Source organism: Lissotriton vulgaris, chromosome 11, assembly GCF_964263255.1.
Source record: "Lissotriton vulgaris chromosome 11, aLisVul1.2, whole genome shotgun sequence".
Classification (NCBI taxonomy): Eukaryota; Metazoa; Chordata; class Amphibia; order Caudata; family Salamandridae; genus Lissotriton; species Lissotriton vulgaris.
In genome coordinates, this window is record NC_141699.1 from 177808270 (window position 1) to 177835960 (window position 27691).

The window sequence follows — 27691 nt, forward strand, 5'->3', positions numbered from 1 at the left end:
CTCTGAGATGTTGGTAGGCGCCGGGGCTTCTTGTACATCTCGTACTTTGTCAGGGTCTGGGGCCACTCCTTGGTCCGAGAATGTGTAGCCAAAGAAACTAATCTTGTTCTTTAGGAATTGGCACTTTTCTCGATGTAGAGTCAGTCCGGATACTTTAATCCTCTAGAGAACCCCATGAAATCTCCGATGGTGGTCTTCGGTCGATGACGCATAGATGAGCAGGTCGTCACTTACGTTTAAGACTCCTGGGAGCCCGCTGAGGACTTCGCGGATTGTGTTTTGAAACACCTCCAGAACGCTCGAGATCCCGAAGTTGAGGCGTCGGTATCTCCTTAGACCGACGTGCGTGGAGAAGGTGGTGATGTATCGGGAGTCCGGGTGTAGTGGTAGTTGGTGATAGCCAGACCGGAGGTCCATCTTTGAGAACCACCTTGCGCCGTTCAGTTCTCCCAATATGTTGTCAATGGTGGGGGTTAGGTGGCGTTCCCTCTTCACCGCGGTGTTTGGGAGGCGCATGTCCACACAGATGCGGACCTGCCCCGGTTGCTTCGGCTTCCGCGCCACTACGATCGGGGACACCCACGGTGTGGGCCCACTGACCTTTTCGATAATACCTTGCCTCTCCAGCGCCTCTAACTCTTCCACCTTCTGTCTCAGGTGGAACGCAATGCGCCTGTACCTCAGCGCCACCGGTTGGACTGACTGGTCAATGTTGAGGGAGACCTCTTTTCCTTTCAGGCATCCAATACCTTTGAAGACGTCTGCGAACTCCTCCATGATGGCCTCTAGTTCATCCTCTTGCACTGCCATAGCAAATGATATTAGCTTCAGTTCTTCTGCTGATTGACCACTTATCAGCATGGTGCTTCCTTCTTTGGTCACGTATACTGTGGTGGGGGCCTTGAGGTCCTTGTGTTGCAGTTCAATCTTGAAACATCCCAGGAGCGGGATGGGTGTCTTCTGGCCGTATGCAAATACTCTGATCCTGGCCTCACGTAGTGGTGGGCGTGGACTTAGTTGATTATATACATTTCGATCGATGCCCCCGTGTCAATGGTGGCTCTCACCTCTTGATGGTGGATCTTAATTCTGCACCTTGGGAGTCGTTGTCTCTTCTTTCGTGGCTGATCAACTGCAAATACATAGTGAACCGGGTAGTCTCCTGTGTCGTCATCCATGTCTTCAATGTCTCGCTCTTCCGCTACTGCCTGCGCCGCCTCTTTCCTTGCCTTCGCCGACCGGCATATCGCCCCGAAGTGGTTCATTCACCCACACACACTGCACTTTTTCCCTCTCGCTGGGCAGTCTTGCATGCGATGGGGCGCGCCTCCGCAGTAGCCACACTCCCTCTTCCTGTCTTGCTGTCGTCTCCCGGCGTTTTGGCGAACTTTGGGCCTCACCACATTCGCCTTTTCCACTATGTTGACTTGCTGGGGGTCCGCTTCCATATGGGACGCTCTGGCTTGCAACAGCTCCTTTGACCGCCTCAGGGTTAGGATGTCCGCCAGGGGCTTACCATCCTCTTAAAGAATGTTCACTCTCAGTTTGGATGAATAACATCCTTGTATTATCTGACCTCGGATCTCTCCCTGTTCGTCGGGGAATCCGCACGTACTAACCATCTCTTTCAATCGTCTGTGGAACACTTCTAGCGATTCCTCCGCTTCATGCTTGGCCTGACGAAAAATGCACCTTTTCGTAGTCCCTGTTTGCCATCGGCTCAAAATGAGCATTTAGGGCGTTGAGAAGCGTGACGTACGTTTTGGGTGTGGCTTCTACCAGGGTTTTGTAGATGCAGTGGATATCCTTGCCTCCAAGGTGGAGGAGTAGGGCCCTGTGCCTTTCCCGGGCTATGCCAGCTCCTTCAAAGTTGATCTGGAGACGGTCTGTCCAGTCTCTCCATCGTGGGGCAAGGGATGAGGGTGCTCCATCCACCACAAAGGGCTCAATGGCGGAAATCGACGCCATCTTGGTGCAGACGCAGTCACACCTCGCGCATGTGCACTGCCTACCTCCTGAGAACACTAGCAGCCGCCCGGTCGAGGGTGAATATAACGCCTTCCGGGTCCTCTCCTGTGGCTAGTACGTTTCAGGCCTCAACGATGTATCCTTCTCTCACCAGATGCTGGGGCGCCTTCAAACGAGGATTCCACCGTGTGCGCAGGGGCCTCTGTCTCAGCAAATCAGCAAAGCATATTCAGGACTGCAGGGCCTGGCTCGACTGCCACAGGCTCCCCTGATGGCACACAGCAGGCCAGGAACACTCGGGCTGCTCACCATGGGCCCAGGGCTGTTATCAATGGCCCACTGATTGCCCTTCATCAGGCACAGAAGGTGCTAAATGTACAGCACAGCATGGGGTCTTTTCTTCCCCTCTTGCCAGTGGGATGAAAGGGCTTTCCGCTGAAGTGCGTGGTGTGAGCGATGCGGCCGCAATAATTACTCAGGACACTCGTGCTCTTTTACTGCGTAGTCCCCACTGCTGATCATGGGACACGCCCCCTTTATTTATAGCTGAGGACACGCGCCAGCGTAACTTCTCTGATGCAGGTAGACTGCACCGCTACCTCGCGTCGGAGATCGGAGGACACTATAGGTTACTTCTCCGGTGCCCTCCTGCGGTGCAGAACCTGGCATCCACAGCACTGGCTCCAGAGGCACCCTCATTGTCATCAACAAGTGGGGGTGCAGTACTCCCAGCCAGTGCCCTCAGTCCCACTTCCACTGCCTCGCCAGATCTAGTTTAGGGCCTTGACTGGCGCTCAGGACTGGGCCGTGCTGGGCCCCTCTCATTTTTCTCCATCGCACCATGCCTTTACTGTCTCTCTCTATAGTTGGCCGACAAAGGGCATTCCCCACTCAATTACTCCTTTAGCTGCCCACATAGGGCACTTGTTTCTGTTCTTTTATGCTTATTTTGCATGTTTATGGTTAGCCCATATTTGGCACTGTGCCCTCTTTGGTTGTGCTTATGTTGCATTTATGTATTGTATATAAAGGCCTTATACTAGTCACTCAAGGCAGAGGGAGCCTGGTTGTACGATGTGCACATGTGTGTGTGTCTACCCTTCTGCCTGGCTAGCCAACAAGCATTGGTAACTTCAAATACATTTCCTTCTGTTCTTGAGCCCTGCTATGTCTGGTGTGTTCCTGTCTTCGCTCCAAGAGGGGTTGCAAGAGTTATTTTCATTCTGACACTCCCCGCCCGTGTACTGGCCAGGGGAGCTGGATTACATTGGGTCCAGGCTGTGTGCAAGTCGCAAGTTGGTATTCAAGCCTGATTATTAGAGTGCACGTGTTTCTTATTTGAGACCTCGTTACCAAGCAACTATTTGAACAGGAAGACATTGATAATGTGTTGTGATCCTGTTGGCCATCATGGAGGGCAGAAAAGCAGATTCCAAACAGCAGCATATTGACCCACAAAATTACAAGGTGGATGAAGAAATTCTTCAAATTTCATGTGCTGACCTTCAATCCCTAATTAAATATCCTGTCGATTCTGTAATGGCAGAACCAAGAACAACATGATCTAACGACCAAGATGTAAGGAAGATGTATGAAGGGAGCACATTTGTGTGATTTGTTAGTCCTCATTAGAGGTAAAGGCTTGTCACGAGGAAGGTTTTCACTTTCAATACACTACCAGTGATATAGATGATTTGACTCTTCATGATGTGATTATGTGTAAAAAGTGAAAGGAAATAGATAAGGCTTCGAATCCTTCGTTTCCTAGCCAAAAGATGTTTAAAGATTTTGACAAAGACTTTCCACAGACTCCAAAGGTAAACATTATTTTGGCTTTGTTGGTCTCAACATCTAATTTGGCCTTAGAAGATTCTATTCTCTTTGATATAGTGGATTAGAAAGTAGAGCCAACACTCAAAAGATCATTTGCGCAGAGAGCAAATACTTATGCTGCTTAGGCTGCCCAGGTTTTGCTTACAGACTTTCAGTCAATATATGATTACATTCAAGACAATCGGGACCCCACCAGTATTTTGGCAAATATGGTGTTAGTTTCCAAGTTTCTGTCTGATGCCTCTTTTGACAGCTTGTAGGCAACCGCAGGTGTGGCCGGTGCCACGGTAGGCAGACGTAGGTTACTTTGGATGAAACCTGGGAAATTGGAGTTTAGTCAGAGAAGTCTTATTCAAAAGCTATGTTTTACAGGGCCACCATGTTTTGGTAACAAATTTCATGAAATGGTGCATAAGGCAGTGGAGGAAAAAAAGGTTCTTGGACCTTTTAAATCAGCTTTGGGGAATAATTATTTATGTCTAAAAACCTTCTCAGACTTTCCAGGAAAAATGCTCCTTTCCTTTTCGTGACCGGACCCATGGCCGGGGGGCCGCATTTCAAAACAAAATCTTACTAAACATTTCCAGTGTCCCAGAGCACCCTCTGAAGAACCGGGTTTTAGAACCCAGCGGCGCCAGGGGCACGCCCAAAGTCTTCGGGTTCACCTGTCTTAGAATACAGAGACATGGGATACTTCTCGGTGGCGTCAAAGATCGAGTTTATTGGCTGCAGCCAGAAACAGAAGTCCAGGAAGTACAACACAGGTATATTCGTAGGAGACTGCTCAAATTCATAAGGCGAGTCATCCTCTTTTATGCCAAAAATCACATTCTGGACAAACACCCACTATTTACAATTTGTCCAATCATAGGTGTCATTACAAAAGGTATCGCATGACGACAACCCCACTTTTCAGTTGTCCGGCCCACCATTAATTATACAGGAAAGCCCAACATTCCTTCTTGCACAAGTCGGACAAACCCATAATAAAATGACCACAACCCATATCATAAAGAGGCCATAAAAGAAACATATAAGGAGCAGGATAAGGGGTGTGTGTGTGTGTAATAAACTTTACAATGTCCTGTGCTCTGATCCTCAATCTTGATCAGCTACCGGGCAAGGAACTGGCTTAGCAACGGGGTCAGTTCACTCGGGTCATCCAGAAGTCAGCTAACGTGTACGTGTACTAAAGACTCATTCGGCCGCAGTCATCGGCCTATGTGAGGGCAACCACAAAATGGCTGCCATGCACAAAATGGAACCCATGATTCGGAACGAAATCCCCAAGTACATAGTGAATCCATCAGTCTAACATGACGAAATCACTCGTACTTGCCGCACTCACTAGTTACGGTTCGCTACTATCAAATTCGTAACGAAACCATGACATTTATAAAACGGGTTCAGAATTCACAGAACCTCAGGCCCTCCTTTTGCCCTTACATAGGCAATAACCTAAACTCACGTCAATCTGAATCTAGGTCTATATCAATCTTCATCAGACCATCAAGATGTTGCTGGAGCATCATCCTATTACTCAGTGCTTCTCTCGAGACAGGTTTCCTTACACACGTAGTAGCACAAAGGCTACATATGGCAGGACCACACTGTATACAGAGACAACACGAGAAAAGAATCGCTAAAGCCATCCCGATGATCATCAGAATCTTCCATCCCCAAATGGACAACAGTCCCCAAAACCATCCAGTCAACGACCAATCTCCTTCGTCCACATGTACAGACTCGGAGATCTTATGTAACTTAGAAATGGCCTGATATACTGTAGGAGCATTGTCTGGTATGAAAACGCAGCAACTCGATTGGATCAGTTTACATACTCCACCTCGATCTACAAGTATGATATTTAAAATCATACGATTCTGTAATGTCATAAGGCGATCCGCTTGAAGCTCAGCGGTCAAATTACTAATGGCACCGGCAGTTTCATTAATGGTGGACTCAACCACTCTCGTCAATTGCCGTATGTTTCTACTATTAGCCATAGGTCCCCAAAACGGCAGGAAACCCTTGAGAAAATCTCCCAATTCTTGTCCCGTGGTATCTTCCTGATCGAAGACACCTCTAACAACTCTTGTTCTGTGGTAATCTGCAGCAGCAGTATACGTAGGGGGTAACAAATATGCAACATAACAGGTTCCCGAAAAATCAGGGGGCAACCATGTATATGCTCTGTCGTAGCAAACAAAATACGTGCCCTTAGCTGCTAAAAACGGTGGGGAAGTCTGGAGCGCAAAAACATACGTCTGAGTACAAACACTCTTCCCCAATTGAGCTCTCGGATTCTTGCCATTACCTTGCAGACTAAAATAACCACGATGGGGTACGATCCAAATCAGAGGTGACCTTTTCCGTCGCTACTTTTCACTCAGACTAACACTATATCCAGTCACGTTCCATCCGATATAAGCTAATGCCTCGTCCTTAGGAATACTCTCATATGTATCGATATCTCTGATCATATCCGTTATTCCCTTCCCTAAGGCACTATTACTCGAGTTATCTTTCATTGGAACGCAGGGGATAGACTCGTGGGCATAAATAAACATCGTCAGATACGCCCGTACAGACCCATTATAACTGAATGGTAAAACCAGATAGGGAATACCTCTATCCGTAGTATGTGGCATAAGACCACACACCCAACAATTTGTGGTGTTCACTACTAACTGGTGTTGATGCAAAAGCTGTACAAAGGAATTATTAATAAACTCTGTCCTCCTAATCAGTTCATGTTCAGGTAAAGTATCAAAAGAATGCAAAGAAGTAGTAGTAGGAAAAGACATAGGTTGGGAGGTGGGTGCAGATGTCAATTGGGTAGCAAAAACAATCCAGCCCACCAAAGACAACGTCATGCTAAGAAACACTAGAAGACACGTTATTAAGAAACATTTGCTATGAATCAATTTACACAATTTCATCTTAAAGTTCATTTCTGCAACAACTCTCTCAATCTCAAAAAACTCCATCCTCTAACCGTGCTGTTCGTGGTAGGTGGTTCTCTTCGCTCAGGTGTGCTTCTGTAAGTCCAGGGAATGCCCTAGAACAAACCAGAACCGTCGACCTTGCGTCTACACGGTTTGCCACTCTAAGTCTTGATACCGCGACCCTACAACTGAACCCGGATGGCGGTTCGAAAAAGAAAAATAGAACAAAACAGCTTCTTGGATGAGAGAGTGCAGTTTTCAAAAACAAAAAGGAATTATTTCTTTATTTGTCCATTGTTTCTTGGTCGCAAATTATAGCGGCCTTTACCAGGCACAGTCTGATCTCGGAACAACAATTCAGGCTCAGTGGTGTCCAATCTCAAAGACGGAGGCACAGCTGCTTGCAAAATATCATTGTCCTCTCGCTCAGACATTGTCCATACCAAATGTGCATCGCTAAACGGCACGAATTTCAGCACTCTTTCTGTCTCTGAATCACCAACACCTTCACGGACCCACTGGTCGTATGGCAGAGGTAAAGGAACCCTCTTACAATGTACGCCATGGATCCAATTCTTTTTGCCGTGGACTCTCACTGGTGTTCGCGTTGACAAAAGTACTTGGTGTGATCCAGTCCTTGGTCCGTAGAAAGTTACGTACTAGGACCCAGTGTCCAGGATTAATAGCGTGTCCTGGATCTTCAGATGCTTGTGGGAGGTTATCATGAACCTGTTGATGTAAGACACGCAATTTAGCCGTCAGGTCATACAAGTAGTCAATCAACACAGGATATTCAATCTCGCTAAACTTTGTCTGCCTCGGCACTCCCCACACGTTTGCCGCGTGACCAAATACTATCTCATATGGACTAAGCCCTATTCGAGAATGTACTGTAGTTCTAGTTGACAAAAGTGCCAACGGCAACGCGTCGGGCCATTGGAGACCAGAACTCGCCTGAATCTTGGCTAGTTTAAGCTTCAGGGTGCCATTATAGCACTCGACTAAACCAGCTGATTGGGGGTGATTTGCAGCATGGAATTTCTGCTTTATGCCCAAACCCTCACACACTCTCTTCATACCCAGGCCCACAAATTCACTTCCACTTTCACTCAACACCATCCGTGGCAAACCGAACCTAGGGAAAAATTCCTTGAGCAAGACTTTAGCTGTGTATAAGGAAGTATTATCTTTTAAGGGGTAAGCTTCTACCCATCTTGAAAAAGCACAAACAACCACAAGGACGTATTTCAAATTGTTACATCTCTCCATGTGGATAAAATCCAATTGCAGTACCTCGAACGGATACGTCGGAGGCGCAAAGTGACCAGCTGGAGTTGGGGTTCCCTTGCCAGGATTATACATCAGACAAACCATACAATTCTTGACCAGATTCTCCGCACACTTAGGAATTCCACCATTCTCCCAAACTGGAGCCAACAACTTACAAATCCCTTTCACACTGATGTGAGCCATTCCATGTGCCATCGTAACCACTGGAAGCACATACACATTAGGCAACAACCATCGCTGATGTTCTGACAACTCAATCCAACAGCCAGTCGTATCCAACTTTCCCGTACTCTCTCTCCACACACTCAACTCTTTCTCAGTAGCTTTAGCCTGAATCGATTTCACACTCTCTATTGTGTCTTCACACATTCCTCTATCCGGAACCCATCTTGCTGGACCTGCAACATACATTCGACTCGTCACATCTTTCGCCGATTCTTTCGCTACTTCATCCGTAAACGCATTACCATGACCAACGTCATCTATAACCTTCTTATGTGTACTGCATTTCACGATCGCAACTTGCGTCGGCAACGTAAGTGACTCAAGAAGTTCATTCACCAACTGTCCATGCTGGATCTTCGTACCATGGGTGTGAGAAGTTGGCCTGATATGCAGTGCTCACTATTCTAGTGATCACTAGGTATCAGTCCAAACAACCCTTATTGATGATTGGTTGTAAGTCAACCTTATAGACCAGCTATCCTAGTAGCGTGGATACGAGCAGTCTTCAGGCTAAGCTCTGGAGGGCGTGTTAAGCCAGCTGTTATACCATCACATATACCCCTTGAACACCAAGTGAAAGGACACCACACAAGTTGTTATGAAAATAAAAGGATATTTATTTAGAACACAACAACCCTGGAATCTTTATGAGGACAGGGTGCTAAGCACAATACAAAGCTCTTAAGAAAATACGCAAAGTCGCACAATTTACACAGATGCCCGAGGGGCACGAAAAACCATATACTCTAAAAGTGGAATGCGAAATTACTAGCAGGTAAGTACTACTCTAATAGGCTTTGGGATCGCTAGGACTTGACTACTGAACCTTCAGATTACTAGCAGGAGGCCTAGGGAGATCGGGTGCAGAGTGTGCACTCTCACGCGGGATGCGGGACAAAGTCTATGGATGCTAGATTTCGTAAAGTTAGTGTTATCGGACGAATCCGACTAGGTGGAGCTGAAACGAAAAAGGATCTGGACCTTTGGATAGCAAAGCTATGCTGGAGCACCGAAATGCTGAGTTTACCTAGCCCAGGGGCTGCGGATGCATAGGTCTGGAAAGACGTCGGGACTCCTCGTTGCAGTCTATGGAGCCTGAAAGAAGAAGTTGCTGGCAGGCGACCAGTGTAGAAGTTTGAAGTGATCCAAGCCTGGATCGAAGATGGAAGACACCTGTAAGCAGAGGGAACCAAGTTCTGAATCACTAGCCAGTAATTAGATGGGCACCAGGATGGCACCGGATGGAGTCACCTCGACCAGGTGAGTGGGCGACGCTGGGCTCTGCAGTCTCACGGACCAGGAGGCGTTGTCTGGGACCAGGATGGTGGTGCGAGCTGTCCCACGATGGTTCTTGCTGTCGACGTCGCTGGACCTAGGATTGGGGCAACAAGTCTTGGCAAATGCAAGTCCACGCGATGGACTTAAAATGGCATCTGGAGTGGACCAGGAGGGTCTGGGGTGCTCCTCTATTGGAGGGGAGCAAGGGCCAGTCTGGAGCAACCAGACCAGCATTGAAAATGTTGTCGTTCGTCGTCAGGAAGACCACAAGCCAGCAGGCAAGTAGCCAGACAACGCGGTGAGCAGCTAACAGCAGAAGGGCGCCACGCAGATCTCGTGGATGCTGGGGGGCTGGACTTCGGTGCTGGAGCTGCTCAGGGTTAGGGCTTCTCAAACCCCAAAGCACTCACTCGAGGATCCCGCGGCGGTCGTGCTGGGCAAACGTTGTGCAGTCCTGAAGATGGCCAGTCCCTCGAGGTCTCGTCACACCCACGAATCTCAGCTGGGCTGATGATGCAGGTAGTGGTCAGAGGTGCCAGGGAAGCTGGTTCTCGTCGAGCTGGGCAGTCTTGATCCGGAGGAGAGACTTACAGCAAACCACGATGCTTGGATGGTGCCTGCGGGTGCAGAGTGGCTACTCCTTAGCCACAAGGGAGAGTCTTCTGAAGAGGTTCAAGAGTTCTTTCGTGGAAAGTCGTCAAGATTCGGAATTATCTAATTTGGAAGGGGGCCCGCTCCTATCTTTATACTAAGGAAAGGGGCTGGCACGCGACTAGGTCCTGCCCATGGGTGGGACCAGGAAGGGGGGTGGTTACACCCCTCTCCCATGCCGGACTTTCCCCAGCTCAGGGGCTGGTGTGCCCCTGGACCTGGTTCTAGCCGGCCTATGCATAGTGAGCACCGGTGTGCCACTTGCAGTCACCTTCCTCTAAAGCCCTGCCTACCCAGGATACACAAAACCCTGTCTGGGATGGTGCTAGCACCGCCCCTGACAGGAAACCCTTTGTCCAAGCCTCCCTCGCTGGAAGGACTCCCAGCAGCAGGAGGTCAGACTTGTGTCTGTGGTGGCAGCATCCATTTTGTGATGCTGAGGCTTGAGTTAACTTTAACTGGGGTTCACAGTTACATACATGTCGTGTCCCTCTAGAAGGGTGGAATGCTAACCCCGTCGCCAGAATTGGCGAGGGGTTAGTATTCCAATTCGTATGACACCTTACTCGACATGTTTTGATAAAGCGATACCAGAGATAGCATATAACCGCGAGGATTATAATGCACTTAAGAGTATATGGTATGCGTTATCATGGAACAGCTATTAGGACTTGGTTCCGCAAGCTGCAAACGGGCTCAGCTCATGCCAGAGCACCATCTCACATGATTCCAAGCACTCTGCCTTCAGGATTGTTAAGGCCTGCCATAGGAGTGACTGATAGGAATCCATGTGTCCATTTTAGGGTTAGATATAGGTATACTATATCTAAAGCAAAGGGTGATTACACCACCTTGCCCCAGCTGTCGTGCAGCCAGTTGTGTCAGATTTAGATGGCCAGCCAGGGGTGGCATAATACATGCTGCAGCCCCTGGTAGGCCCTGGGTACACCTAAGCCCTGAGTTACAGGGTCTGATAAGGTGGCCCAGTACCAATTGGATATGTACCTAAGGTACATGGAATCCATTTTAGAGAGAGAGCAGCAGGCCTGGGGTCCTGGTTGGCAGGGTCCCAGGCCAACTATGTCAAAAACCAGCTAAACCACAGGGCAAAAAGTTGGGGGCAACCATAGTCAGGATCTACCTTCCTACATAGGGAAGTAAGGAATCCACGTTCCTTCCACAAACGCACAAAACTATGGGGAACACCAAACGCATATTGACTATCAGTGTACACAGTCACTCTCTTTCCTTTCGACAACACACACGCTCTCGTTAGTGCAATCAACTCTGCTGCTTGAGCTGAATTCTGTGGTATACGTGAAGCTTCAACAATCGTATGCAAAGTCGTAACCGCATATGCTGCAGTCTTATCGCCATTCGGAAGCTTAAAGCATGAACCATCCACCCATAAGGTACCATCAGAATTCGAAAGAGGAGTATCTTTCAGATCAATCCTACCCTTCGTTTCTTCCTCTGTCCTGAGAAAGCAATCATGCTGTTCCTAAACATCTGTCTCTACAGAAATCGGCAACAATGTAGCTGGATTCAACGTATTGCATCGCTTTATATGCACATGACTCGCCAAAAGCATCAACTCGTAACCTGATAATTGCGCACTAGTCAAATGCTGTGTCTTTGTTCTGTTTAATAAAGTACCCACTGCATGTGGAACCATCACAATCAATGTATTATCCATCACCAAACCAGCAGACTGTCGAATAGAAACAGCCGCTTCCGCTGTAGCTCTCAAGCAACTCGGCAATGCTCTCGCTACCGGATCCAAAGTCGACGAGAAATACGCACATGGACGCTGCTTGTCGCCGAACTGTTGCGTCAAAACTGACAATGCACAACCCTCTCTCTCGTGAACATAGAGTGTAAAAGGCTTACTGTAGTCGGGAGTACCCAACACTGGAGCAGAACACAATGCATCACGTAATTCAGAAAAACTCTTCTGACATTCGTCAGACCAAGGAAGAGGATTCGGAGTATCCTTAAGAGTAAGTGCCAACAGAGGTTTCGCAAGTAACGAAAAGTTCGGAATCCATTGTCTACAGTATGAAGTGATACCCAAGAAAGCACGCACTTCTCTCTGTGTGGTTGGCACAGTCATTTGCGCAATCGCTTGAATTCGTTCTGGAGTCAACCTTCTTCCCTCCTTCGATATAGATGACCTAAGTAGGTCACTTCTTGTCGACAATACTGCAACTTCGAAGGTGACACTTTATGATGAAGGTCAGCCAAATGTCGCAACAAAGAAAGAGTAGCTTCTTTACAAGTTTCCTCATCATCAGCAGCAACTAACAAGTCGTCCACATACTGAATAAGAGCAGCACCAGCAGGCAAGACAATCGTATCAAGCTGTGTTTTCAAAGCCTGACTATAGATGGATGGACTTTCACAATAGCCTTGAGGAGCGTGTTTAAACGGAAGCTTCGGCCTCCTAAAGAGAAGCCAAAAATATCTCTACCCTCCTCGGCAATTGGGATACTGAAGAAAGTATTCTTCAAATCGATAACCGAAAACCAGGCAGCTGAAGCAGGAATCATAGTCAACAAAGCAGTAATGTCCGGAACAACAGAAAACTGTGGTACAACAATCTTATTAACCTCTCGAAGGTCGATCACAAACCTATACCCAGGTGGCTGAGAAGAGTCAGTACGTTTCAGGACAGGCAAAACCGGACTGGGACACACATTACCTCTCGTTTCCTCAATCACACCTTTCTCAATCAGATCATAGATGATCGCTAAAAGCGCTCTTTCACCATCACTAGAAATCCTATATTGGGGAATACGTGGCAATCTAGCATTCGCTTTAAGCGTCACAACATAAGGTGGAATCTCCAAAAGACCCACGTCATTAGGACCAGTAGCCCAAAGAGTATCAGGGAGAGAACGCAATTCCAGTGGAAGCCGATCTTTAGACAAATACATCGGAGAGATCACTCTCTTACCCAATGTAAGCTGTACTCCCGAAGGAGAACAATGCAATGTCGCATGCAATCTTTTCAACAAATCCAAACCCAACAAATTCTCACCACAACCTGTAGTCAGAATGAGGGGTGCTTCCAATTCACAAGGCCCAACAGAAAGAGACAAAGGACAAGAAACCGGATTACGAACTGGGGCGCCAGAAAAACGTACCAAAACATTTGTCAAGCCAGACAAAGGTGCGCCAGGGAGTTTAGAGTGCATGATAGAACTCTTCGCTGCACCAGTATCCAACAGAAAAGGCTCTGACACACCTGATGTAATCACTTCAACATAAGGTCCACTCTGATCTACTGGAACTGACACTACTCCCTCTCTTTGTCCATGACTGTCCTAGCAATCATTACAGTCAGCATTCTCACTCTCAACATAGTAATCATCAGCATAGTATTGAGTCGACTGACCAGACGCAACATTCTGCTGATCAAAACAATTCATAGAATTCTGTGGTGGAAAGGAACGTCCATTCTGGGGGAACACACCACGTCCTCTACCTCTAGGAACTTGCTGAACACCTCGACCTCTCACACCAGACACACCATTCGCACGCTGTAGCAGAATCGGACAACTATTCTTGAAGTGGCCTTCTTCCTTACAATACGCACACTGATTAGGGCCTATTGGAACATGCTGCTGAAAAGACTCGGGCTTCTGTGATATTCTCTGAAACTGTTGAGGTTGCTGAAACTCACGCTGATTAAAGCGAGGCGGATACGCCTGTTGCAAAACAACCTTCGTCTTTAAATCTTTAGTCTTTTCTCTGCTTTATCCTTCTCATCCTTATCTCTATTCTCGTAATATTGTGCAGTAGCCAATATCTGGGCCGACGAAGAAACAGCCCATGAACTCTCAGAATCCTTCAACTTATTACACAACTCGGGAAGCAAATTATGAACAAACTTATCCACAAACAACCTTTGGCCACCTTCCGTACTCCTATCTTGACCACTGTGATCGATAAACGTCTCTTCAAACCTAGTGAAGAAAACAGACACACTTTCGTCTTTCTTCTGCTTACATGCTGCTAACTTATCCCAATTCACTTGCATAGCAGGCATCCAAGTCTTCATGAAAGTAATAATCCTACCAGGAAGTTCCGCAATTAAAGGCTCAGGTTTAGCTCCTCCACCTTGACGACCATCTGCGGCAACAATATTCGCCCATGTACCACCTAACTCTTGCGCATGATTCTCATGACGAATCTTCGCCCACAAAGGTTGAGGGACTACATTCCCCAACAACATATCTATGTCAGCTAAATTCATCACACACGCATCAACTGTCTGGGACAACTCCTTATAATACCCTGCAGGATTCATACGGGGGTCAGGTAGAGTCTGCTTAAGAGCCAAAACTTCAGCTCTCTTCCAAGGAACATGTACCCAAACACGCTGAAAATGAGCTGGTACAGCAGCAATACCATTAGCGGCATCAGCCAAAACTTCCTCTTTCCATACCGGAGGAACTTCTCTCATGGGGTACTGCTTCACTTTTCTCCTGACAGAGGGATCAGGTTCAAAAAACGGCTGAGAAGGAAAATCGCTCCTAAACGCAAGTACCGTCGCAACTGCTTTCTCAACATCGGGACCCACTATCGTCCATTTAGCAAAATCGGACTGAAAATTCAATAACTTCGACGGAATAGGACCCATCTCAATATCATCCATCTCTTCACGAAGAAAAGTACACATAACATCAAAAACATACCTTTGCTTCGGCGGTTCCCACTGTAGAAAAACATCCATAACCGCTTGCTGATCATACCTGGAAGCATTCAAAACCCATCTACGAGCAAGGAGATCTAACACTGCTCGCTCCTCGAAACTCGGGAGCTGACTATGCGTTTGTGTCCTCACCGAAACTGGGGTCATATTAAGTGACCCAAAAAGAGGAGACAAAAGGCTAGTGACAGTTTCAACCATTCGCTGTCGAGTAGAAGGAGAACAAGTCGACATGAGAACAGGAGACAAAGTATTCTGAGAAAACGAAGACATAGGGTCAGTAGAAAAAGAAGTTAAAGGCAAAGGAGTAGAAGGCAAAGGAGTCTGAGGCAAAGGAGTGAAAGGCAAAGCCGGCGGCCCTAGAGAAGGCTGCGCCGGAGGTGGGAGAACCAAGTGTGGAAGAACCGGTGGCTGAACAACAGCAGGAGGCACAACAACTGGAGGTTGCGCAACTGGGGGTTGTGGAGGTGCCGTAGCACTCTGCATATAAGGGGGTGGTGAACTCAACAAATGGGACATCAAAGGATCCTTTTCAGAATCCTTTGGCACATTCGAGACAGGAGGTGGCAAAGCCGGATAAAACTTATCAATGGCCATGCACCGCTGTCTATCTGACACCTCAATCTCACGGTCTTCTACATCTTCTTTGAACTGCCTAGCAGCTTGCATTATCGACATATTCCCATCTTTCCTATCTCTTTTAGCTTGCTTAATTTCTCTCTGTTTGGCTTCCTTACGCCAGAGGCGGAAAGAGTCAAACGTCGCCGGCTGGGCTTTCTTCTTAAATAGCTTAACTTCCAAATTATCTAAGATATCTGATTCAAAACTACCATGATGTGGCCATTTTAAGACACCATCTTTCCTAATATAGCGGACCCATACTTCATTATACGTAATGGGGCCCATGCCATGTTCAGAATAGAGCTCATAAGTCGGAGTTCCAACTTGAGGTATCGGACCCGAGTGGTATGCACCTGTTACAACGCATTTTTTACTCCGCACTACCACTACAACGCAGGCATTACAACGCATACCGTTACAACGCATTGCGCTGGGGGGCGCTCTAGGATAAGAGGTAAGTTTAATTTACTATCCAACACCTTCCCTAGGGTCCACGGGGACTGGAGTTAGAATAGTAAATTATACTTACCACTATCCAGCACCCCACAGCGCTATGCGTTGTAGCGGTATGCGTTGTAAATACCGCGTTGTAATGGTATGCGGAGTAAAAGTATGCGTTGTAACGACATACATCCGACACGAGTCCTCCAATCGGGAATCCCTGTTAGAACTACAGCAAAACAAATTCCTAATTTTGCTAAGACCAGGCATCTTCGCTCACTAATCCAGCTTCAAACTTCAAGGGATTATCAAAAACGATAGTCTCGTAAATGTATGAGTCCCTCGGCTTTGGTAATTGCAAGTACCAAATCAAAGACTCAAAGAAACCCAAAACAAAGGACTCGGAGCGACACACTTATACTTAACTAAGGTATCAGTCGCGTCACCAGAAGGCCCGTCTTTCGTCTCGCCGTACAAATTGTCACAAAGGGTCCAAGACAGGGCGACAGTCAGGGCAGCAGTCCTTCGTAGCCGTGGGAAAGCGGGAAGCCTCGCAGCAAAAACCTTCAGTCCACGTTCGACATACCGGGGTCGATGAAGTGGGGTCCTCTTCCAGAATTTCCTCACGAAGCTCTTCACGATCTTCAGGCTTGGACCAGTACCGCTGAAGTCGCCCGACGTTGGGCGCCAAATGAAGAACCGGTTTTTAGAACCCAGCGGCACCAGGGGCACGCCCAAATTCTTCGGGTTCACCTGTCTTAGAATACAGAGACACGGGATACTTCTCGGTGGCGTCAAAGATCGAGTTTATTGGCTGCAGCCAGAAACAGAAGACCACGAAGTACAACACAGGTATATTCGTAGGAGACTGTTCAAATTCGTTAGGCGAGTCATCCTCTTTTATGCCAAAAATCACATTCTGGACAAACACCCACTATTTACAATTTGTCCAATCATAGGTGTCATTACAAAAGGTATCGCATGACGACAAACCCACTTTTCAGTTGTCCGGCCCACTAATAATTATACAGGAAAGCCTAACATTCCTTCTTGCACAAGCCGGACAACCCCATAATAAAAGGACCACAACCCATATCATAAAGAGGCCATAAAAGAAGAAACAGAAACAGATAAGGAGTAGGATAAGGGGTGTGTGTGTGTGTAATAAACTTTACAATGTCCTGTGCTCTGATCCTCAATCTTGATCAGCTACCGGGCAAGGAACTGGCTTAGCAAGGTCAGCTTCAGGCAACGGGGTCAGTTCACTCGGGTCATCCAGAAGTCAGCTAATCGTACGTGTACTTAAGACTCGTTCGTCCGCAGTCATCGGCCTATGTGAGGGCAACCACAAAATGGCTGCCATGCAGAAAATGGAACCCACGATTCGGAACGAAATCCCCAAATACATAGTGAATCCATCGGTCTAACATGACGAAATCACTCGTACTTGCCGCACTCACTAGTTACGGTTCGCTACTATCAAATTCGTAGCGAAATCATGACATTTATAAAACGGGTTCAGAATTCACGGAACCTCACCTCAAGAATGACTATCTGGAAGTTGGGGCAATGTTTGGACTATTTGAACAAAAACAGCACCCCAGGGGCCCAAAACAGGCCCCACCCTGGCGGGCCACCAGGGAAACACCTGGTGCCCAAAACAGCTAGTCCGGCTCTGTATGACAAACATGGAAAAAAGACTATGTTGAATTACCTTTAGTCCTGTGGCGTGGTGAACTTTCTATTTAAAGCAGGGATCACCTCAGACTGTTAAGACTGGTACGAGGAAGACTACATATCGGTAGGTAAATAAATCATTCCATGGGTCCAGCCACCAACTTTGCATTGGTGGCTAAGTGGACTGGTTCCTCTTGCAGCTACTTATCCTTTCCAAAACTAGTTCGTTTTGATTCTCATTGTCAAAAATCTGCTGTCCATAAGGATCCTGTACATCCTATTTTAGTTACCCAGAGTCTCTACTACAGAAGTTCTTATGATGGATAACACATAGGGCCTTACCGCTGAACCAGTAGTGGCGGTCCGACCACCACCACATTCTGGGCCCACCCGTAGTATTATCAGTGTGATGGTTGGACCGCCACAGGACGGCTGCGACTGCCGGGGATTAAGGATTCTGTGTTGGTCGGGCAGCAGTCAGTAGCACTAATATGCTGGCGATGTCACTGCAGCCCGCCAAGCATATAAGGAGTTGACTGTCCACTGCCCTTTTCATGGCAGTGAGCCCACCATAGAAAGGGTAGTGAAGAAGCAACAAAGGGTGCCCTAACAAGGCCCCCTGCCGCTCCTGGGTGTACATGCGGGGGGCACATATCGTGCCCTCTGGCTTCGCACCCCAAGTTCCTGCACGGCGTCGCATGTATGCCACTCTGTGCAGGAAGGTGCAGTTGGCACTCTGAGAACTGCGGTTTGCATGTCAGGCTCTTCAATGAGCCTGACAGACCTCCACCTTAGACTGCGGCAGCACCTCCCACCAGACCAGGATTGAATTCCTATTTGGCAGGCGGCAGCACCGTTGCTTGGGGAGTAGTACATCGGACGGTGCGTTTAACCATCTGCTGTAGGACCGCCAAAGTTGTAATAAGGCCCATAGTGCCTTTAGTTCTATTGCCTACTCAATGGGTTGTCACATTAAAGTTACTTGGCTTTTGAAGCAAGACCTGCCTAGTTAAGACCATCTATATCATACTGACATATTTTCGGCTATACACAAGAGCCTGGCAGTGTCATGTATGCCACCGTTAGAGAATACCAGCAGTAGTTCAACCAGGCTTCTTCTCCAGCGCTGGTTAGTGTGTTCCATGGTTAGAATTAAAACAAAATCTGTATAGTTTTTCAATAATTAGTTCATATTTCTCTATATTGTCGTGTATGATGTAAAATTAGATGCACTTCCAGAACCAGTGCAACCTTCTGCTCTTGAAAAATGGAGGAAAGATCATTTTCAGGTGACCAAGGTTAAAAAAGACTGCTTTAACCACTGCAATTACATTAGTGTAGATAGAGAGAGCTTTCTCAAAGATCATATCCAGATTCCCAACTTCGCCCAGAGATGTTGCGTTTGTCCCATGCAATCAGGGCCCTGGAAGACACTCCAGAACCCGAGATGATTTGTTCACTGTAGCATGCTATAAAAGTGAACATGTGTGCTCATTCATCCCTACTTTCCTTGTAAGTGACAGATCAGATGAGATCACTTTTAAAGTGCTGAACCTCAACATACACAATTACTTAAGAGTGACACTCTCAGAATCAATAATGTGCAGACATCGCCACAGTATGCACATCTTTCCCCTCAATGCTGAAAAATACAACAAGACTTCTACACTGTTCCACTCCTTTTCAGACTCTGATCACAAGATATTATACCGAACAAGAAAATAGATATAAGGATCGGATCCTCCTCCACCTTCTCAAAAGCTCGACTGAAAGCCGTCTACCCCTGACCCAGCCAGTACACACTTATCCTCTACTATACCGTGTGATTTTGTACACTCATCCATTGAATGTTGTATACTCACAGAAGTATATCCATGTAATTAATGTCTATTTTATGATATGTTCTGCAATGTAAATGTGTCATAAAATCCTCCCATAACCTGAATAACCCACTGTTTTTCAAAAGTTTAGCTCCTCAGTACAATGCTGTAACATCTACTTGGATAATGCAGAAGAAAACCAAATACAAAATGGAAAAGGAGGGTAAGACAATGCAGTTCATTTTTTCAGACTTAGAGGGGCAGCTTGTGATAAACAGTATCAGAAGGCAGCTTTATATTTAAATGGGGTAAAAGCGCCATGAGATATTGATGTTGTTTGAAGTCCGCAAAATGGGGTTCTAGCATAGGTCTAAGGTCTCGTAACCTACCTGCTTTAACCACTTGGCTGCTAATGACAAGGGTAACTCGTCATGCACTGCCCATTCATTTCAATGGAAATCTCATTATGTGGGCCTGATTCCCTTAGCAGCCAAGTGGTTAAGCATAAAAATTTTGTAAATACTTGGAAGCAACATCTATAATGCAATGAATACTAATAAATATTTAAAAGAATAGGCTGTGGGAACAGTCATCCTTTTCAGACGTCATATACTTTCAGGATCACTGAAATATTATCGACGGTCACATTATCGACTTGCAAAAATATCGTTGACAAATTATCGACGACAAAAATATCGACTTTCTATACTTATTACACAAAGTACAAAAATATCGAGTCAAAAATATCGAGTATTTACAATATCGAGTACATAAATATCGGTTCAAAAAGTATCGACGTCAAATATATCGTTGTACATGAAATTAGCCCTAACACTACAAAAATATTGAGTAAAAAAATATAGACTACTAAAATATCGTTAAAAAAAAAATATCGAGGTCATTTTTGTACACTTTCATGTCTAAAATACCATATTAATCATCAATAAAAGTCATTGCTCGATACAAAATACATTTTACATATAATACCTGTTACTTTTATATAATTCCTATTTATCAACATTTGCTATACATTCTATTACATGCATTATATCATTTTCAAAATATTCTTTGCATTTAACAAACTTTTTCATTACTTATTTTCACTTAAAAATCTATTTCATTTAACAACTAACCTGCTTTAATGCGGCAATCACCACATACCACCATTCTCACATCAACAAGCACACCAATTAACCAAAAAAAATTCAAACTAGCCTATACAATGCTTTATTACATCCTACAACCAATCAAATCAAAGCACACAAAATACACATACTATAAAAGGGATACATGCATTCTACCATTTGTTGCTGCTAACTCTATGGAAAGTAGATGCCAACACTCTGAAGATTTTGTTCCTGAAGAAATAAGAATACATCATACATCTATTCTACAGATCCTATAAAAAGATCCAACGCAAACTATACCAAAAGACAAGACTACCCTTGTAAAAAAATGTAAGTATACTTGTAATTTGTCTAAAACTGCCGAAAAAAACGCAAACTATGTTCTTAACAACATGTTATATATGTTATATTTCCTCTACAGATATTCTGAATACATCATACAGCTATTCTGCCTACAGCAAAGAAAACGACTTATTTAGAAGTTAGTATACTTTTAAATATTTTCCATTTCCCAATGTTTCTAAATATGAATTATAATAATTTTCATTTATTTCTTCTATCTTCTCTACAGATCTGAACTTTACTACCTTGATGTACTCCACCAATTACTACAAGTCTACTATTTAAACAAGTAAGTATATGTAATGTTTACATCAAATGTACAAGTAAGCAAAATTGACAACTGCTTTTTTTTAGGAAAAACGTTTGTTATGTGTAAACATTAACTTGGCATTTCTAAATTTTCATACCAACAGTAAATAAAGACATACATACAAGAAAATCCTTCAAAATACAGTTCTGCATTTGTGACTACTACTTTGAGTAACTGTAAGTATAAATACATCATTAATGATGTTAGCACCACAAAGTGAAATATATGTGTTTTGATTTTGTTTCTTTCTACTCTTTCCTTGAACAAGTAAATCAAAATGACTGAAGGTGCAGAATTTGTTATGTCACAGAAAAATAAATTACTATTATGTTACATGGGTTATGTGTATAATCAGGAAAGACAAAGTGGTAGAAAAGTGTTTTGGAAGTGTACCAAATATTACTCCAACAAGTGTTAAGGGAGGGCTACTACTGAGGAAACTAATGTGTTATTTACCAGGGAACACAATCATCCCCCAAATGTCACAGAAATTGAGATAAGAGATGCTTTAGAAAGTATTAAAAGTGCTAGCACACAAAGTGATAAACCAACAACACAAATCCTTAAAGAAGAACTTGTAAAAGTGCCAGCCCATGCTTCAGGTCAACTACCCTCTATTGACTCCCTGAAACGCACAATTGCACGCACTAAAAGACTCACTAGCACAACCCAACCCAACCCAACTACTTTTGAGGAAATTATTATTTCACCAGAAATGGCCATCACACACAATAAAGATAAATTTATCCTGTTTGACAATGAAAGCAGTACAAACAGAATAATTATGTTTGCAACTGCAAGTAATTTACGAAAAATCCAACAGTGTCCCCAATGGATGATGGATGGAACATTTAAACCATGCCCAAAACCTTTTTATCAACTGTATTCCATCCACGGTTTATACCATAACTCTAACATACCTTTCATTTACTGTTTGCTCCCCAACAAACAGCAAAACACTTATACAGAAATATTAAATGTTTTCAAAACCGAAATCAATAATTATTTTCCAGAAAAAATAATTATTGATTTCGAATTAGCTATTATTAATAGCATTTTGAGAACATTTCCCCACACAGCAATCCAGGGTTGCTATTATCATTTTAATCAGAGCATATGGAGGCATCTCCAAAAATCAACTTTAAGTATACTATACTCAACAGATAGCACCTTTGCCTATCAAGTTAAAAAATTGATAGCCCTGGCCTACGTCCCTGTTACAGATGTAGCGGAACACTACAATTTATTAATTGACAGCACATATTACAAGAGGAATGAAGATAAACTAACCCCATTACTGGACTATTTTGAAGATACTTGGGTGGGAAGGTTGCACAGATCTGGACATCGACGCCAACCCAAATTCCAAATCCCTTGGTGGAATGTCTATCTTAGTACTTTAAACCAAGAGACTAAAACAAACAATAGTGTAGAAGGGTGGCATAATGCTTTCCAAGCAACCACAAGCAGAGGCAAACCCACATTCCATAACCTTCTTGAAGCTTTGAAAAAAGAACAAAGCTATCAGGAACTAAGAATGGAACAATCAGTGTCCCAAATAGGTCCAAAACTCACTAAACAAACTAAACAAATGTTCCGACTACTTCAAAGTCAAGTCACACTATACCCTACAACTAGAGGATTAGAATACCTGTCAATAATAGCTAAAAGTCTACTATAAAAATGTCTTCTTACAATAATTTTAAAATTACATTTCATAAACATTAGTAATCAATTATAAATAATACATATTTGTTTAACAAAGTTATCAAAATTTGGAAAATTATTTCGTAACAAATATGCAATATTTATAATTACATCACACATACACATTACATAAAAATCGACATTTCCCACCCAATAAAAATTGTAATTTAAGTACTTACAATTTTTGTAGATGAGAAAGACGCAATCCAGCAAAATGCAATCCATACAATCCAATCCAATATAGGACAATTCCAATATGGGCAACCCTCAAAAACCCGAAAATAAAGTAAAAAAAATTAAAAAAACGCTCCAGGAAATCCCGAAAACAGTAGTGTGGACACTTTAGTATTTAAAGTGATATACACACAACTATTAAAAAACGGTCACGCATATCAATGTATTAATCCAATTCGAAACCCTCCAAAAACCCGAAAAATGTTGAAAATGTGTAAAAACCGCTCCTGGCAAACACGAAAAATAGGAGAGAAATGTCAAAACATAACCATAATAATTCAAACATTAGTTTCTCCGGAAAAAAACACGCTTCCTTCCATGTAGTTTTCATGCGAGGAACCGGAACCTGTAAAATAACAGACATAACGAAACCCACCCACAAATAGCCCATAACATTTGTAAATACACTCACAATTAACAGTAACCATGTAAGAAGACATTTCCGAACACTTAAAATAACAGTAGAACTAAAACAATCACGACGCATCTATAACGAAGACATTTCACCAAAACGCTACTTAAACAATTCATACATACACCAAAAAACACTACAAAGTTCGATTATACCCTCAAACATGACCACTTACTTATAATTTGTATGTAAAAATAACCTTACCTCTCTCCACGCGATGCAACTCCCAACCGCGAGCTTCTCCAGTCCAGAATGGAGCGCAATAACCTTACGCGGTAAAAAAGTAGTCCCCTTAAACCATTTGTGTAAAAGTATCATAGACAATACAATGTTATAGTAAAAAACATATAATACATACACCTTTATAATTTTACAAACTAATACTCTATACTCATTATAATTTAACATATTTAAGAAAAATAAATATATTTAATATAAATTAATATATAATAATTATTATATATTAATAATATTAAAAAAATATGTAAGACTTGGAATAAAAGTTGTAAATATTTTGTTATTGTGTACATTTATATGAATAAGTTTGTGTTTCTTTTTAAGTAAACATAATTGTTTATGGTAATAATTAATAATAATAAATAATATAACTTATTTATTGTTATTAATATTAAAATTATAACCATTTAATATATAAACAATGCACAGAAATAATGTTTTTTTTTATCTCTGAATGTATGTTTTTCTGAAAATAATAAACGAATGATTATGTTTATTAATTAATAATAATAATAATAAATACATTTGTTATTATTTTTATTAATTATTACAAAATGATTTATAATAATTTCTAACTATAACAAAAGTATATAAATGTTAAAATAATATTTTGCCAATACCAGATATTATAATTAAACATATTGTTGCCCTATACTGTTATAAAGTTTACAACATAATATATTTATATGTTTAATTTAAAAACTACATTGTCTGAAATATGTATCAACAAATATTTTAATTTGTATTTCAATTTCTTGAACAAAAGTAATAATAGTCATGTTACTTGTGAAAATTATAAATGTTTTATATATATATTTAGTAATATTAATATTTAATATTAACATTATTAAATATTAATGGAAGAAATTTATAAAGAAATATGTTTTTCATTTATTTCAATATAAATACTTGTAACTCAAAGTTAATGATGGGAATCTATTATATTTACTGAAATAATGTTGTAAACAATTTTTTATTTATAATTGACAACATGTATATAAATGTTAAGGTGTTATTCTGCGAATACTAAAAGTCAAAATAATGTTATGTTATTTTTGTTTGTGATTGTATTGTAGTACACAATAAAAATTTCAAAAATGGTTAATAAAGATTTTTTAAAACATCCATGTTGCATTATTTTTTAATATTATAAGACTGTAATGTAAAAACGTATGCAAATGTGCTGGACACTGACCAATGTAATATGTCCTATTGCTACTCCAGTCAAGCTAATATCATTGAAGGTGCAGGACACTGACCAATAATTATTTACTATTCCTACTCCAGTCAAGCTAATATCAGGAAATGTGGTGGACACTGACCAATGATTAATTACTAATCCAACTCCAGTGTAGCTAATATCAATGATGGTGCTGGACACTAACCAATTAATAATTACTATTCCAACTCCAGTGTAGCTACTTTATGGGAAGGTGCTAATACATATATTTTTTAGATGAATTTAAAACTTAATTATGTAATGTTATATGTTTGTATATTTTCCTGTAATAGCTTTAATGTATATATTTTTTTTTACCCTGTACACCTGTACCCCAAAAACCCCAAACTGTCCCTGAACACTAAAAATACCCCTTCACCCAAAAACCCAAAACTGACCCTGAACCCAAAAAATACCCCTTTACCCAAAAACTGAAAACTGACCCAGAACCATAAAAATACCCCTTAACCCAAAAACTAAAAACTGACCCTGAACCCCAAAGCATACCCCTTTACCCAGGAACAGAAATCTTACCCAGAACCCTACAAATACCCCTTTATCTTCAAAGTGAAAACTGACCCTGAACCCTACAAATTCCCCTTTACCCACAAACTGAAAACTGATCCTGATGCCAAAAAATACACCTTTACCCAAGAACTGAAAACTGACCTTGAACCCTTAAAAAACCCCTTAACCCAGAAACTGAAAACTGACCCTCAACCCAAAAAATACCCCTTCACCCAAGAACTGAAAACTGACCCTGAACCCTATAAATACCCCTTTACCCACAAACTGAAAACTGACCCTGAACCCTATAAATACCCCTTTGCCCACAAACTGAAAACTGACCCTGATCCCAAAAAATACACCTTTACCCAAGAACTGAAAACTGACCCTGAACCTTTAAAAAACCCCTTTACCCACAAACTGAAAACTCACCCTGAACCCTATAAATACCCCTTTACCCACAAACTGAAAACTGACCCTGATCCCAAAAAATACACCTTTACCCAAGAACTGAAAACTGACTCTGAACCTTTAAAAAACCCCTTAACCCACAAACTGAAAACTGACCCTCAACCCAAAAAATACCCCTTCACCCAAGAACTGAAAACTGACCCTGAACACTTTAAAAACCCCTTTACCCACAAACTGAAAACAGACCCTGATCCCAAAAATATACACCTTTACCCAAGAACTGAAAACTGACCCTGAACTCTTTAAAAACCCCTTAACTCACAAATAGAAAACTGACCATGAACCCCAAAAAATACCCCTTTAAGAAAGATTTTGAAACTGACCCTGAACCCTATAAATACTCTTTTACACAACATTAAAGATTAATATTTAATTAACAATTAAATAATAATTAACAATTAAAAAAAAATTATATAAGCACATTAGCTGTAATTAATATAATTTATTAATTAATAATGTATTTTTCCAATTAATTAATTAACATTCACAAAAAATTATAGATTATAAAAAAATTACTCCTATTAATGTAATTAACAACATTACAGTAATTAATTACCAATTAATTAATTAAAAAATATGCAAAAAATTATTAACATAATTAACTAATTATTATTTATTAATTACCAATTAATTAATTTAAAAAATATGCAAAAAATTAATAACATAATTAACAATTTTTTTTTATTAATTAACAATTAATTAATTTATAAATATGACACAAAATTAATAAAATAATTAACTAATTAATATTCATTAATTACCAATTAAAATCTAATTTAAAAAATTAACAAACATATATTCATTAATTAATTATAATTAAATTACTTCCCACCCTATTCCCCTATAAACCCACAACCCGCTCCTAAACATTAACTACTATTTATATTTTTATTAATAATTATTATTATTTTTTTTACATTTTTTCTACTTATTCTCGATATTTTTGACTTTGACCCTTTATCGATATTTTGTCTGGCCGATATTTGTGAGTCGATATTTTTGTAAACGATATTTTATTGACATTTTTTGAGTCGATATTTTGTCCAACGATATTCCTAAAGTCGATATTTAGTTAATGTCGATATTTTTACGTCGATATTTTGTCCATTCGATATTATGTAGTCGATATTATGTCCAGTTACCATACTTTCATTGTGCCTGGCTCTCCCAAACTGCAGAATAATTCAACTCTTTGTAAAACAAAGAGCACAGGACACAATTGTAGACCAAATGTTACCTTTGCTTTACATTATTTCTGTGATTCACAGTATTATAATTGGGAAACACAAGATCGTTAGGGCACTCAATAGAGGCTACAGCACCCTGGAAGCTGCATCTTCCTATGGGTTGTGCCTATGCTGCTTCTAGGTGGATTTCATAGACTCTTAAACTCCCTGGTGGTTTTTGGAAACCGAGTCTTCCTGTTGTTCATGCGCATGCCAACTCTAGGTATACTACCTAGAATCATAAATCCCTTTTGATTTTCAAAGCTGCTTCTTATCATGATCTACACCGTTTATGTTTCTAAGTGGACATCATGTGGCTTTAAACCCCTGTTGTATGTATCTGTAACCGCTGAACTAAGATTCACAGTCAGTAGTGTTTGGAAAGGTAACAAAAACAAAATGAGCATTGACCCAATGAACATCACCGCCTTTG